A 15470-nucleotide genomic window follows, 5' to 3' on the forward strand; every position below is an offset into this window, starting at 1 on the left:
CCTTTACAAAGGGAGCACACCTTCCCTCTTTCCTGTTGTCGAGAAGATATGATGGTTGGAACTGGAACAGCCATCTTAGACCGTAAGATGCAAGCTACCCAGGGGCGCCTGGGTGGCTCAGTGGGTTAAAGCCTCTGCCTTCGGGCTCGGGTCATGATCCCAGGGTCCTAGGATCGAGCCCCACAAGCTCAGTGGGCAGCCTGCCTCTCTCTCTCTCTGCCTGCCTCTCTGCCTACTTGTGACCTTGGTCTGTCAAATAAATAAATAAAATCTTAAAAAAGAAAAAAAAAAAAAAAAGATGAAAGCTACATGTTAAAAATGGCAGGGCAGCAAAACAGAGTCTCTGATGAAATGGACCCATAAACCTGCCATGGACTTTTCCAGGCTTTCATGTGAGAGAGGAAGGTCTATTATGTTTAAGCCACATTTTGTTTTTTGTTGCTGCAATCAATATCCTCAGCATGCATGTACATACACACACACACACACACACACACACACACGAAGTTATTCTCATTCTACAACTAAAATATCATCCCCTTTTTAAACCTAAGTTTATTAAACTGACTGAAAAATTAATCTACTTGTACTAAATCTTTAAATAGAAAACAGAAACAGAAGAACCCAAGATATCTGACTTTCTTCCTTAACCTCCTTGGAATCTGAGTAGCAAGTCTGAAACACAAATGCCTCCCCTGGTCTTGTTTCTTACTTGTTACAGGAGTAAAAGATTTTATTTTTAGCTTTCTCACAGTATTTTCAATGTACTTAATGACCTCAATCTATCTCAAAGATTAACCACAATGAATGAGAAAGTGAACTAGAAGGAGTCACTAAACACAATAAACTACAAAATCACCTTTAAAATTAATATACATTGGGGCGCCTGGGTGGCTCAGTGGGTTAAAGCCTCTGCCTTCGGCTCAGGTCATGATCCTGGGATCAAGCCCCACATCGGGCTCTCTGATCTGCAGGAAGCCTGCTTCCTCCTCTCTCTCTGCCTGCCTCTCTGCCTGCCTACTTGTGATCTCTGTCAAATAAATAAATAAAATCTTAAAAAAAAAAGTTAAAAAAATTAATATATATTACTCTAATGTGAGGCAGCAAAAGATTAATTTATATGGGAAAAAAAAGGCTTAATTCAAGCAGGTGATCTTTGACATTTTGATCTAACTTTCCAAGTTCTGTTTAGTAAACCACATTGGTATATCTGAACTGATTTCTTTGCCTCTTTAACAGAGTCCTCACACAAACACATTTATGGACAAATAGAAAATAAATTATAAGTATTAGAAAGAAAACTATAAAACTCAAATTATCAGCTTTCCTTCTATACAGCATAAATTAAAGAACACATGGATTACTGATTTATGGGTAAAAAACAATTTATAGTTCAGAAAATAGATAATGGTAATAAAGTAATCTAAACTGTTATCCTCTTGAAGTAAATACCTAGGTCTTTAGTTACTTTTGTCAATATACCTGTTTCTGTCAAACATAACATTTCCCCTTGATAGGGTCTAAGTTTCTGCTTCCAGTACCTGGTTTATCTTTTCAAAAGCATACATTATTTTTTTTAAAGCATATGTTACTCTTTCAAACATTTCCACATTCCCCTTTCGGTCAGACTTCAACCAAATAAATACATGTATTAGGTAGAAAAAGGGGATGCAAATCTAAAAGGTCTAAATTATTTCCTAAAGATCTAAATTATTTGCAACTAAAGGTCTAATTATTTCCTACTATAAGAACTTCAATAGATTCCCAATAGATTTTAATAGGATAAGATATAGCAGATTTTCAGGCCAACCATAACATGGCCATAAGATCATACCTAAACCCACAGTTGTAAACTCGGGAGGCTGCTGCTCTCTCTGGAAAGGAAAGCTGAAATCTTAAGAGTGCTTCAGTTATTAAAAACTAAAGATTTTTCTACACCAGCAGATGTCCCAGCAATGATCCATCAGCAGCAAAACAGATCAAACGATTTAGATCCACAGGGTGGCTTTACATATGTGCGTAATTTAATGTGTGCGTAAGAGAGGCAAGTCAAGGCAAAAGTCACAACAAGAAAGTAGTTCAGAAGTTACATGAAATCTTTCAAGTAGATGTTCTTAAAAAATGTTCTATGAGGTAGGAAAGGCAAAATGGAGTTAAGGGGAACCGAACTTTTATGCTTTTATCTTTCTTGTTCTTTTCTTTCTTGTTCTTTTCCAACTGGGAAAAAGAGGAGGCTTGAAACCCTGGTATGTGAAAAACACATACGGTGATGTGTGGCTTCCACCACGTTCACTTTAAACCACAAAGATTTAACATTTAACATTCTTATAAATAATGACAAACCAAAAGTCATAAAGGACAGAAAGAAATCAGTTTTGCCCACAACTAGCATTTACATGGTGTTGACAAACGTTTTGTATCTACAGATCCACAAACCCTAATCCACGACTCCAAAATCCAAAAGCTCTCTAATTTGTGTTGAAGGCAGAGGGTTTGTACGTGCAAACTCACTGGGTGGCACAGCACAATGAGGTGGTACTTTTTTATAGTCTTAATTTATCCCACTCAGTGTACCTCCGTGTTTCACTACAGACATAATATGCCTAATTATTAAGGTGTTACCTTTGACCCCACTGTGCTTATTGCATTATCTGCGGGTAAGGCACTGTTACCTTCTAAAACCTAAAGATTCTAAAGGACATCTGGTCCCAAGGATTTCAGGTAAGGAAGTGGAGACCTTTATCCACTCAATTACCAGCACCGCAACCCTAAGGGGAAAGAGCTTTCTTGCAAATGAGGAAATGGGAGGGTTAAGGAACCTGCCCAAAGTTAAAAACAAAACAAAACAAAAACAACACCACGATTTTAAGTATTAAAGCGACTCAAAGCCGTTCAAAGCCTGGACTCTTAGCCATTACCTGTGCAGACTTTTCTTTTTACATCACACAGATGAGTGAGGCTTTTGGTTTTCTCCAGCCATGATTACCAAAATTAATGCAGGAGTCCTTTTATCAATCTTTTAAAAACTATAGTTACGTTTCAGAAAAAGAAAATACTGCATTTTAAGGAAAAATAGACTTTGGGCAAAATCACGCTATTATTTTTAAATAACCAACATCCACGCAGCAGATTCTTCCACATCTGGGTTGTGATTAAACAGCGGAGCTTGAAGCCTCACTGTCACAGCTGTATGAAACAAGGGTGTCCAAAGACAGGCTGTGTTCATTGTTCTTAGTGTCAGAAGTGCAGGTTTCAAGGGACATTTTAATACCAGGGTTACAAGAAAGTTATAGTGAAAAAAAAAATTAATGATTAAGAGGCACCGCACCAGGAGCATGAGCTAATTGCCAAGTCTTTCCTCAGAAGCCCCAGTTCAACCACTGGCATCACCCAAAACGCTGACCTCTGACCTTTCCCTCCTCCCCCTGAACGAGGCCTGAATAAAACCGTTACAGGTATTTGGGCTCTCCCCGCCCTCTGACCTTCTCTCAAGATGGCGGCGGACAGAGGCGAAGCTACCGGAAGTGGGGCTGCGCACCAGGCCCCGCTTCCGCCCCTGCTGTTGTCTGCACGCAGGAGGGGAGCCTCCGCGGGCAGAGACAAGCAGGCAGCAAGATGAAGACCGAGGAACAGGCGTCAAGTCAAGACAGGAAGCGTTCCAGGAAGACACAGGGGCGGGGGAGGGAAGAATGTAATTAAAATGGACAAGGCTGTGCCTGGCCAAGAAGGTTTGGAGAACCAAGATAAAGCGACACCAAATCCGCATTCTGGAGCTGCCAGAGTCAGAGGAGATGGGGCGAGGGAGGAAAACCTTTCCAGGCAGGGGCTTAGGAGTGCTCCAAAACGAAGGGCAAAGGTGAAAAGCCACTAGGGTCTGGAGAGGCAGAGAAAAAGAAAAATGGAGTGTAAACAAGCTGAGATTATTTTACATATTTTGGTTGACCTATGCCTAGATCACCAGAGGGAACATCTGGCATAGTAAAGGTCCCAAAAAAGTATTATTTAAGTGTTAGCCCCTACATGTTCTTAGGTCAGAACTTTCCCGTGTTCCTCTATGCAAGTTTACTTGATTCTCTAATACATGTAACCTGCTGGAGGTAGATTATAACATTATTTCTCATACAATATAAAAGGATACAAAAATAGTAAAAACTACTGAGGACAGATTTATCAGAATCTGATGTAAAACATTAGATTCTTCCTTCTCATTTTTTGGAGGGTTCATCACACAGATTTAACAGCAAGGAAACATTTTGTTACTACCTAGATTCTGAAACAGAGAAAGGATGTAAACAGGCATTATGATGGAAAAAGTGAAATACTAGAGAGAGCTGAAAAGATCCACCACCTTATCCATCTTTCATGACTGTCCGGTCTCTGGAGAATTTCCATTAGTGGGCAGGAAGCATCCCAGTGCATTGACTATGTTCACCTGTTATTTGTAAACCCTTATGACATGAATAATGCTTTCCCCACAATCTGTTCTACTGAACTTTTTTTTTTTTTTAAATCAGCTTAATAGTTGTGCCAAGTTTGAGATCTGCAACTTTAGTTAATGTTCCAGTTTTTTCTACCTAGGTTAAAAATTCCCATACTGGCTGTGCTGAACATCAAGAAACAAGGATATCTGCAGCAGACATTACAAACAATTTAGAACTCTAGCTTTTTAGATGGCACACAAATCCCATCTGTGCACCCCTGGAAAGTACAAAATTGATTAGGCTAGTGTTAAAAACTGACAATTACTATATAATAATAAAACCAGAAAACAAGGGTAGCCGAAGATGGAGGAAAAACTGGAAACCTTCTGCACTGTTAGTGGGAATGTCAATGGTGCAATCCCTCTGGAAAACAGTATGGCAATTCTTCAGAAAAACTGAACGTAGAATTTACCCTATGAGCCAGCAATCTCACTTCTGGGTATACATCCAAAAGAACTGAACACAGGATCTCAAGGAGATATTTGCACTTTCATGTTTACAGCAGCATAATTCATAACAGCCAGGAGATGGAACCAACCCAAATGCTCCTCAACAAATGAATGGACAGAGAAAAATGTATTTACATACAATGGGGTATTATTCAGCCTTAAAAAGAAGGGGAATTCTGACATATGCTATAACATGGATGAATCTGAGGACATCATGCTAAGATAAGCCAGTCACAAAAAGAAACACTATACATATGACACTACTTATAAAAGATATCTACAGTAGACCAATTGATAGAAACAGAAAGTAGAATGGGGGTTGGCAGGGGAGGGGAAATGGGGAGTTGTTTAATAGGTATAGAGTTTCAGTTTTGCAAGAAAAAGTTCCGGAGGTGTTGCACAATGTGAACACACTTAGCACTAACTAAACTGTACACTTAAAAATTGTTAAGATAGCACATTTTTAAAACCACTATTAAAAATTTTTAAGTTATATTTTACAAAAGGAACTGAATTAGCAAGAAAGACATGAATGGGAGATTAACTCTAAAGAGGAACGTTTTTCCCCTTTTAGAAAAACAGATTGGGGCACACAGGTGGCTCAGTCAGTTGGGTGTCTGACTCCTGATTTCAGCTCAGGTCATGATCTCAAGGTCATGAGATTGAGCCCCGCATCAAGGGCACAGCCTGCTTAAGAGTCTTTTTCCCCCCCTCTTTCAAAAATAAAAATTAAAAAAAAAAAAAGAAAAAGAAAAAAACGGATCTTCAGAATGTCAAAAGATTTTCTTACTACCGTATCCCTTTTTTTGAGACGATCACTACAAAGTCAGCCTAAGGTTGTCTCTCAGGTGCTCCAAGATTCTTTGTAAGTCAAAAATCAGTGCCTCTACATCATTATGCTACCCTCAGAAAGGACTCTCAAAGGAAAAGATTTTGCTTTATGATCTAAATTACTTCTTCATTTCTTGGAATTTGCCAATTCATGACTCCTCCGATTCCACTTTAAGATCCGACAGGAAACATGGAAAAAAGAACACATCCTTTCCTTTTGGCTTTATGATTAAAGAGATTTGCTTTTAAATGATGCACACAAAGTTTATCCTCCAAACATTATTTCCTTGAGGATTACGACTACAACTCACGTTAACTTCATCTAAAATAACATAGGCCAAAATAACCCCTAGTACTATAGCATCAGACAATTTTTGATACTTCTTAAGTAAATTCAGATATTCCTCCTCTGGGGAAAAACAAAAACAAAAACAAAAACCCCATATTTAAAACAAGACCACATCTTCCTAGGCCTAGCTCTAGATAGAACACAAACTTAACCTAAACTGTGGTACATCCAAGCTATCTAAGAATAGCATTAATGCAAAGGGAATAAAAATATAGAAAGATAAAACAATATAGTATCTGTATGCAAAATGCCTCTCCCTTTACCTTCCTGTGTTATGAAAGAACTAAGTAATTCCAACTGCAGAAGTAAATAGTAATTCTCATATTCCTCTGTAAAAGGTAATCAAGTTACACTTTTTGAGCAGGGGTTTTATCAATCAATTTACTTAGGTAAAAGTTTTGGATAAAATGCCTGCTCTCATTTTCCTTAATTCTTGCAACAATAACCACCATCAACTTCTGGTTCTACTTCACTGCTCAGGTAGGACAGAAAAGAAATCTAGTTATATTCTGTACCTGATTAAAGTTGTAACAACAACCCTAAACTTGGAAATATTATGACTAGCAGTTGGCTTAAAAATTTTACAGACTGTTAGAGAACTCTGATAATTATTATTTTACCAAAAACAGACTATCAGCAAGGGAAGACGGGAATGAAGACTATAATTGTGCTCAAAGACAAACGAACAGGTAAGTCATTTCCTCAGTAAAAACAAAATTTAAGTGCATTCAACCAGTTTAATGCAAAATTTTTCTGAAGTGAACTTATTTATCCAAATGGCAGGATTTGAGAAGATCAATTTTAATGTTTGACCTATAATCCTGGCAACTCTAGGTCAAACTGCTACACATATAACAAGGATCGTAAACATGTGAAGGTTCATGACTGACTTAATAATATTCAGTAAACATTTAAGAAGTGCCCAAGAGCAAGGATCTCTGCTAGTATAAAATCCAGTTCTATTATCAATGCAATACAGTGGATCCATATCTTTCTTTTTTAAAACCAAAAACACAAGCAAACCATAACTGCATGGAAGAATGCAAGGGCACTTGGCAAAGCTATGGCAAACCACACCTAGCCCAGCCTTGGAGAAGCAGGGAAACAAGGTGAGATGTGCTGAACTAATGTAGTTCTAAGTAACAGTAACATTCAAGAAACAGGATGGTTGCCAACCTGTTCTACACAGAAGAGCTGTGCTCAAGACTGGCAGGGACAAGCTGGAAACCCAGACATGAGCCATCAGGTCTGTTAAGAAACTGGAAAACTATGGCGTATGTAAATGGTTGAAGAAAGTAAAGATGTTAAGCCTGCAGGGGTGGGGGGCAGTAGGAGGGGAGGGAAAGTCTCATAAGAAATTTGACAGTGCATTTACTATATTTTTAGAGCTTCCCTGTATAAGGAGTAGGTTTATTATGTAGTTGGCCAACTATGCAGAAATAGTGGAATGGAAGGCGGGGATAGGTCTTAGGAGTGTATAACCATTAGAACCATCATCCATAGTAAAAACAGGCTACCTGCCTTGGAGCATAGAAAGCTCCTGGCAGGCACCAGGAAATGTTTAGAATTTTAGAAAAGTGAACAGAAGTCCTGACCTGAGGGAGATAATGAATTACTTACTTTTTTGTGAACTCTGAAACATTTCCTGGTGCCAGGAGCTTTCTATGCTCCAAGGTAGCCCATTTTACTATAGATAATTATCTTCTTTAAACAAAAAAAATGGGGATAATTATTAGAAATTCCAAATAAGGATTCAAGAAATGTCAGAGAAATTGTTGTTCCCTCCCTGTATTTACCCACACTCCAAAAAATTTATGTCTTGGATCGATATAGTGCTAATTTAAATAAACTCACCAAAGGTTCTTTCTCTCAATGACTTACCTCTGAAACCTCTTCGAGATTGTTCTTTTTAAGATTTTATTTATTTGACAGAGAAAAAGACACAGCGAGAGAGAGAACACAAGCAAGGGGAATGGGAGAGGGAGAAGCAGGCTTGCCACTGAGTAGGGAGCCCGATGTGGGGCTCCATCCCAGGACCCTAGGGTAATAACCTGAGCCGAAGGCAGATACTTTATGACTGAGCCACCCAAGTGCCCCAAGATTATTCTTGATGTGGCATCTTCTCTAACTCATTACACATACCACTCACACACGCGTGCATACCCCCCGCTGGCTGCTGTAAACTCCTCACCTCCCACTTATCTGTGTGTATCACCAACACAGTACACTTGCTTCCTAAGGATTATTGATATAACAGAATTCTAAATTACAGCAAAGGCTTTCAACTTATGAAGTCACAGATCATGAAATACCAGTACTACTGGACTGAAAGGTCTATATTGCTTATGAAAGAGACTTAAACAAACCAGGGAGCAGCGCACCTTCAAAGGCCTCCAGAGAGCATGTAACTCACTTAGCACCTTCCCAAGGAGTTAGTTAGCAAGCACTTGGACCACATGGGTATGTGTCTTTGGAAATTCATCCCTTAGAAAGGTATTTTAGGACATTTTCCATTTTATAGCATTCAGCCTTGCTTAGATTCCAAACTCCTTGAGGATGGAAAGGTCTTCCTTTCCTTGCCCCAGGAGAGCCCTTAGTTGCCGGTTAAATGGAATTTCATAAACTGCTTGCCACTACCCCCACTCTTGCAATAATCCTTGATACAACTGACTTCCTAAGAGTCGTGGAAATTAAAAGATCCCAGTTCTATTACGAGACTTAATACCGATCACAGAATTTCAGAGTTGGAAGGTAACTTGAAGACCATCTAATGTAGCTCCCTCAATCTACTGCTTAGACAAGTAGTGACTTACTGACTCAGAACTCCAATTTTTTCACTTTTCCTTCTTGGTCTAGGACCGCTTAACATTCATGATTGCTCAGTCATCTTTTTCTTGAAGGAACTCACTTGGAAGGCGTCACTTACAGAGTATTTAATATGACAAGACTCACGTATACAACCACAAAAATCAGAACATGGAAGTTTAGGTCAAATCAATGCTTACAATGAATTAACCATAAAAACAACTACCAGGGCACCTGGCTGGCTCAGTCACTGGGGCATCCAACTCTTGATCTCAGGGTGGTGAGTTCAAGCCCCAGGTTGGGCGTGGAGCCTACTTTAAAGCAAAACTACCATTCCATGAACTGTCCATGTACTGGACAGTTGATCCAATCCTATGCAATACACTCGCTCACGCGATCGGCCCGCTGATCCTGCCACTGCAAATATAATCATTCCTGGTTTACAAATGGGACACATAAGGCTCATTTCACCCAAAGAAAAAAGCCTCAAAGCACAGTGTGGATTTAAACCCAGGCCTGTCTGACTTCAAAGCCCGCGCAACACTCGGTTGTCCTACCTTAGTGTCTTTTGGTTCTTTGAAACTGCTCCAGTTCTCTAGGATCACATTTTCAAATGTCTGGAAAGGCATCCACATGAAGGGAGGGGGATATGGCTCCGTGCAACAAGCAAGAGCCCACAAGCTGGGCCCACCAGACTTAAGAGTCTCAGGAGCACCGTTCAGTGGTTCTGAATCCCCAGGGCACACAGAATAAAGAGGTATTATGAGAAACTTAACAAGGCAAATTTTAAGAAGTGGAGTAGTAGAGTTATTCCTATATCATTGCCCTTAAAATTCACAGAGTATAACCCTCAGACAAAATCCGATCAATTATTCCCAACTACGTATGACAACCCTAGAAAGAGAAAACACACCCTCCAAAAAAGAGCGGGGGTGGGGGGGATGTTTTAAAATCTGAACACAGAGAACTCTGTATTTTATCTCCGTGTAGGTGTTTATTTTGTTTCACAATTAAGTGGCCACTGGAAGAATACGTTTTTTCAAAGTTCTGGAAAGTCATCTTCAATTAGGCCCCGGAAAGAAATGGAATCTCTTTTAGTCATGACTCTTGTTTTCTTTGCAAGTTCATGTTTGGGTCAGCCAAGTTTTAAACGGTAAAATTATATTGCTGTGTTGTTAGTCAAGTTTGGGGGTGGGGTGGGGGTGAAGCCGCTGGCTATTTGGATCACTGGAGGACAGCTTATCTGGCTTCTATACTGAAAGAAGGGTCTGTCTATTCTTAGGCAAAAGACATCATCATTTTAGAGGAGAAGCCTGCACTGGATTTCTATTGAATGATCCACATGGGAAGACTCCAGAAAAGTCTAGCTCTCCAAATAAAAGCTGTTTTCAGAGCGTTTGTGATTTTTCTTGGGTCAATGGAATGTCTAAGCTAAAGCGTTTTCTTTTTTTCCTCCTGTGTTGCAATTTGGCCAAAGAGAAAAAATTGTGTAATGATATTTCCCATTTATTCCCTGCCTTATGTTAAGAAGAATAAAGCAGTGAGTAACAAATAATGAATTTAAACTATGGTTAAGTTACGAATGAGCCAGAAGCTGTTCTTGCTTTTATTATAATACCTATCCCCCCAGTGGTAGACCATCCCTCACACATACCTGCGCACTACGTTCTCACACTGTATTAATGAAGCCCACCCGACTTTCACAGCACCATCTTTTTTTTCCACTCTAACTCCCTTCGTGGAGATGGCTGTTGCAGTCACAGGAACTAAGGAAGTGGTTTTGGTTGATAGGAAGGCAAAACAGACCAATGACACAAGTTAAGGCAATAATTTTGTGGGATAAAAACATTTCACTCCGGGAAGGAATTAAGTAGCCCCTGCTACCAACATGCCCAATGGATATCGAAACAAGTCGTGAGCACCTCTGTGGTTAGCACCAGGATCAGCAGAGGTCCAGGAAACAACCTCTTGCTTAAGAGTTAAACAAAACCAAACAACAACAACAAAAAAACCAATGCAGATGAAATGCAGGCAAAGGGTCTGCCATTTTCCATCTAACCAAAGACTTGGAGCATCTCATTAGACAGTGGGGATTAAAAAAAAAAAAAAAAAAAAGTTACTTTCTTATTGGAGAGAGTTTGAAGACCTTCACATAGGATTTTCTGTCACATAGGATTTTCTGTCAAGTTATGTTAACAAGTAAGATTGGTACTTTAAAAAAAAAAAAAAGTGATCTTTGGGACATTAAACCAAGAAAAAAATCTTAGCTCTTGATACAACAGAACTGTGTGATCAGTAGGAAGTATACTGATAGGCCATCATTGAAAGAGCAGAGATACAAGTTAGTGGGAGCAGGCCTTGGTTCATTTTAGAAACACTTAAATATATATTAAAAGTAAAAAAAAAAAAAAATCATACAAATACTTCCTTACCTATTGCACTGTAATTATCTGCTTCACTTTTCATTGCTCTCATTTAAAAGCCTTAGTCAGTCTTTAAATTTTAACCATTTACACAGTGCCTAGCACACGGTAGGTGCTTGTATCTTTTTAGAATAAATGAAGAGAGGTATTTTTGAAATTCATAGCACTTACATCCATACCAAAGTCGAGACAATACAGATGAGACAGAGGCCACAAATCTGGCCTGAGTATGCTACACTCTCTGTGTGTTCTCAAACACATGTAAAAGGACTGCAGCATGCACCCTACCCAATCAGTAACAGAGCTACTGCAGCTCAAACACAATTTTCTCCATATAGCCTTTAAATGTCGAAAAATGCTGTCACTGTTGCATTTCTGTTCTTTGGTATATATTTTCTAATGTACTTTGGGGGAACGGATCAAAAATTAATAACTTGGGGTGCCTGGGTGGCTCAGCTGGTTAAGCCTCTGCCTTTGGCTCAGGTCATGATCCCAGGGTCTTGGAATCGAGTCCCGCATCGGGCTCTTTGCTCAGCAGGGAGCCTGCTTCTCTCTCTGCCTGCCTCTCCGCCTGTTTGTGCTCGCTCTCTCTGACAAATAAATAAATAAAATCTTCAAAAAAAAAATTAGTGACTCATTTAAAGATTGGTTTTCAGTGAGAGGCTCAGTCAAGCACCTGCCTGTGGCTCAGGTCATGATCCCAGGGTCCTGGGATGGAGCCCCGCATCAGCCTCCCTGCTCAGCAGAGAGCCTGCTTCTCTTTCTCCCTCTGCCCTTCTTCCACCTGTCCTCTCGCTCTCAACTAAAATCTTAAAAAAAAAAAAAAAAAAAAAAGATTCATTTTCTAAGATCTGAAAAATGTGCCCCAAAAGTACATTTCAGTAATACACATTACGAAGCCTCTTCTTTGCTTTCGGTTCTCAAACACTTTGGTTCCAAATGACAGCAGAGAATCATGACATGCAACGTGTTCCTTCTCTTAGATACTATAGCCATACAGCAATAAGTAGGATTGTCTCCTACATCGTCAAAAGTGCCAAAGGGACATACGGAATTTCACATTTTTTTAATTTGCCAAGTCTGTGCATACGTTCTCTATAGTTACAACCTAAAGTACGGTTTTAGAAATCAAAGTTATTAGGGGTAAGGCATTTAATTTATAAGTTACTATTTAATTTCTCCTAAAGTACCCTCCCTCTTTCACTTTTAAAAAAACAATTTAGAAAGGGAATGTCTAAACTACAGGGTTAGATTAAGCGTCCAACTCTTAGTTTCAAAGGTTCAGGTCATGATCTCAGGGTCATGGGATCAAACCACTCATTGGGCTCCACACTCAGCAGGGAATCTGCGAGATGCTCTTCCTCTCCATCTCCCCCAACTCCTCCCCACTTGCGCTAAATCTTTAAAATAGACTTAAAAAGCACAAATTGACCGACATCTTGAGAAAGGAGACAATTGACAAAATTATGTATACCATTTTTTTAAAAACATGGAGACCTGGAGCAAATAGTACAGTTTATTGGGCTGCTGAGCTTTGAAACTATGTAGACATCAAGAAGCCAAACCATGAGAGGAGATGGCTGCAAGAAGTTGACAAAAGGGACCTTGCTGGGTGACTTGAGGACCCAACTGCTTAAGGATGTATGGAGACCTACTATAATTGGTTAAACTTTGATTACAAAATAAGATTATAGGCTGTTTTGTATTTCACTACAAAAACTTGGGGACATGTATATCAATCATTGGATGGTATGGTTAAGACTTCCAACGCTGTCATTAACTTAATCGTTTTGTTTTTTTTTAAGAAAAAAAAAAAAAAAAAGGAAAAGAAAAAAAGAAAACTACCCTTCCAGGAGGGCTAGATTTTACGGCTTTTAATTTAGGCAAAATTTAGTTTTGAAAGCACAAAGGAGATACTGCCTGGGGAATCCAAGAAGGCTTTCTAGAAGCCAGCAGTGTGCCTGAAGACAGCCAGACACTCCTGCACAGAAAACGGATGCCGTCCTCCCACCTCCCCCCCCACCACGGCCATCCACGTGAACCCATATGAGGGCTGATGGCACAGACCGGGTCCACATCCACAACACAATGTTAGATGGCAACTCACTCCATCTTTTTTGGACCTCAGTCCCCTCACTGGTAACAGAAGAGGCTGGACTAGTGAAATTCCTTCCAGTTCTGACATAGGATTATTACAGTCCTGACTTTAGTAGGACGCCTCGATCCTCCCTACAACATTAAACAGCCTAAGAACTCTTTCAATGGCCTTTTTCTCACCACCTTTCACTGTCTTAAAAGCAGAAGCAGGAGCGCCTGGGTGGCTCAGTGGGTTAAAGCCTCTGCCTTCGGCTCAGGTCATGATCCCAGAGTCCTGCTTCCCTTCCTCTCTGCCTGCCTCGGTGCCTGCCTGTGATCTCTGCCTGTCAAATAAATAAAATCTTAAAAAAAAAAAGAAGCAAATGTGTTTGATGGTCTCTTACGGATTCTCACAGAACAGAGCTACCTGTGGGGCTACACATGGAGGTGACCCCCTACACTTCACAAAGCTTGCCGGGGCGGCTCTGAAAGTAACTTGAAAAACACAAGGTTTTGAACACATTTAAACTAACAAAATAGTATGTACTGTATTTCCTTAGAAAAAAGGGATATGTTATAGTCCCATAGTACCTACTTCTAAATGGCTTAAAGCCCTCAAATAGATGACGGTTAACATTAATACAAGGAGACGAACAGGCTGTAGGGACGGGTACTACACCAAGCCTCTTTGGGGTGCCTTACAAATGCTTGGTTCATTTATCTGACCTACGCTGGGATTTAAACTTGGAATACACAGAATCTATTAAACTTCTACAAGTCTAGTGTTACCTCCAATTAGGCTGGATTATTTTTAAGAGTTTTCCATTCACTCAATACTACTAAACATTATGATTACACATCACAGTGATTAGCCCTCGAAGCCTGCCGTGTGCCAGGCATGACAATATACACCGACTCCACCTTCTTCTCCCCTTCCAGCCTACAGCGGGGCAAAGAGAGGCACAAGACGACTCAGTAACTTCATCACAAGGTCACCAAGTCGGGAGTCTGAATCCTGGCATCCTAACCCCACCACCCACCTGTTTAACTGCTGGAAGGCAAGCCAAGTCAGCACCTGACCGCGCTGGGTGATCAAAGCTGATTAAGACAAGCCCTTGGTTTGCACACGGAGGAGTCTGCCAAACACATAAAAAAATAATTACAACATGATATGTGTGCTGTAACCCAGGCCTTTAAAAAAAAAATCACTGTGGCAACAGAGGGGAGAGTGCGCTGGGGAGCGCAGAAAGGCTTCCACTGAGCCGGGTACTGAAAGATGAGCAGGCATTCCTGGGCTGCAGGAAGAAGGGAGAGGCACTCTGGGTAGAGGACAGCATGTGCCAAGGTACATAAAGGTGAGTGAGCTCAGGGAATCTGGTGTCGCAGGAGGGGAGGGGAGGCAGGGCAGGGCAGGGGAGCTTTTACAGGCTGGCTGGCCAGACCCCTTTCAGCACTGGCTCCTGTCTGGCTTATGGTGGCTAGAGAGCAGGGTCCCCTTGACAGCGCTCTCCTACAGGGACAATACGTGGTAAGGCTTGAGGGTTTTTTTTTTTTTTTCCTTCTCTTCTGAGATTCGCTTCCTCAGGGTCCAGAAGAATCTAAGATACAGACAGTCCTGGGGCACAAGCAAGAATATTTAAGTGCAAGAAACTGACCACTCAGCTGAGTTTTGGAGCCAGGCAATCCCTGGCAGAAGGGGGCAGCCAGGAGACCAGGTAGTAAATCGGTCCCCGGGGACAAACTGCCATCAACTGGACAGCCTAGGTGCATGGCCCTGAAGGGGTCAGGAGCACTACAGTGTGAGCGTGGTTTCTGGGGAGAATACCTGTGCGTTTCTCCAGATTCTCCAAAGGGACACGGAAAAAACAATCACTGCTTTCAAGCAGGCTTAGCCAGACCTCCAGGCAACTTCTAATACCTGGGGCAATCTTAAGGCACTTTAAGAAAAATCGACAAACAAAAACACCAGAGCAAGCAAAATGAGAAAGCCCTCCTTCCCTCTTGAGCTTCCTTGAAACTCGGACAAACACTTTAGCTTCGGACTCTCTTCAAAAGG

The 15470-nt window shown here is 40.7% G+C and overlaps 1 protein-coding gene across 6 annotated transcripts in view; it reads right to left on the reverse strand.

Annotated features, from left to right (window-relative positions):
• The window catches only part of RBPMS (RNA binding protein, mRNA processing factor), a 170304-nt gene that overhangs the window by 122621 nt on the left and 32213 nt on the right, over positions 1-15470 (reverse strand). The window contains exon 1 of one of the 6 annotated variants that reach the window (XR_004384088.1): positions 4349-4372. The exons of the other annotated variants lie outside the window; for them this stretch is intronic. The gene's annotated coding sequence lies outside the window, so the exon portion shown is untranslated. Of the gene's footprint in view, positions 1-4348; positions 4373-15470 lie in introns of those variants that run through there. 6 annotated transcript variants of the gene reach the window in all.

This window comes from Lontra canadensis, unplaced genomic scaffold (assembly GCF_010015895.1).
Source record: "Lontra canadensis isolate GAN:19392208 unplaced genomic scaffold, GSC_riverotter_1.0 scaffold39, whole genome shotgun sequence".
In the NCBI taxonomy this organism is placed as follows: Eukaryota; Metazoa; Chordata; class Mammalia; order Carnivora; family Mustelidae; genus Lontra; species Lontra canadensis.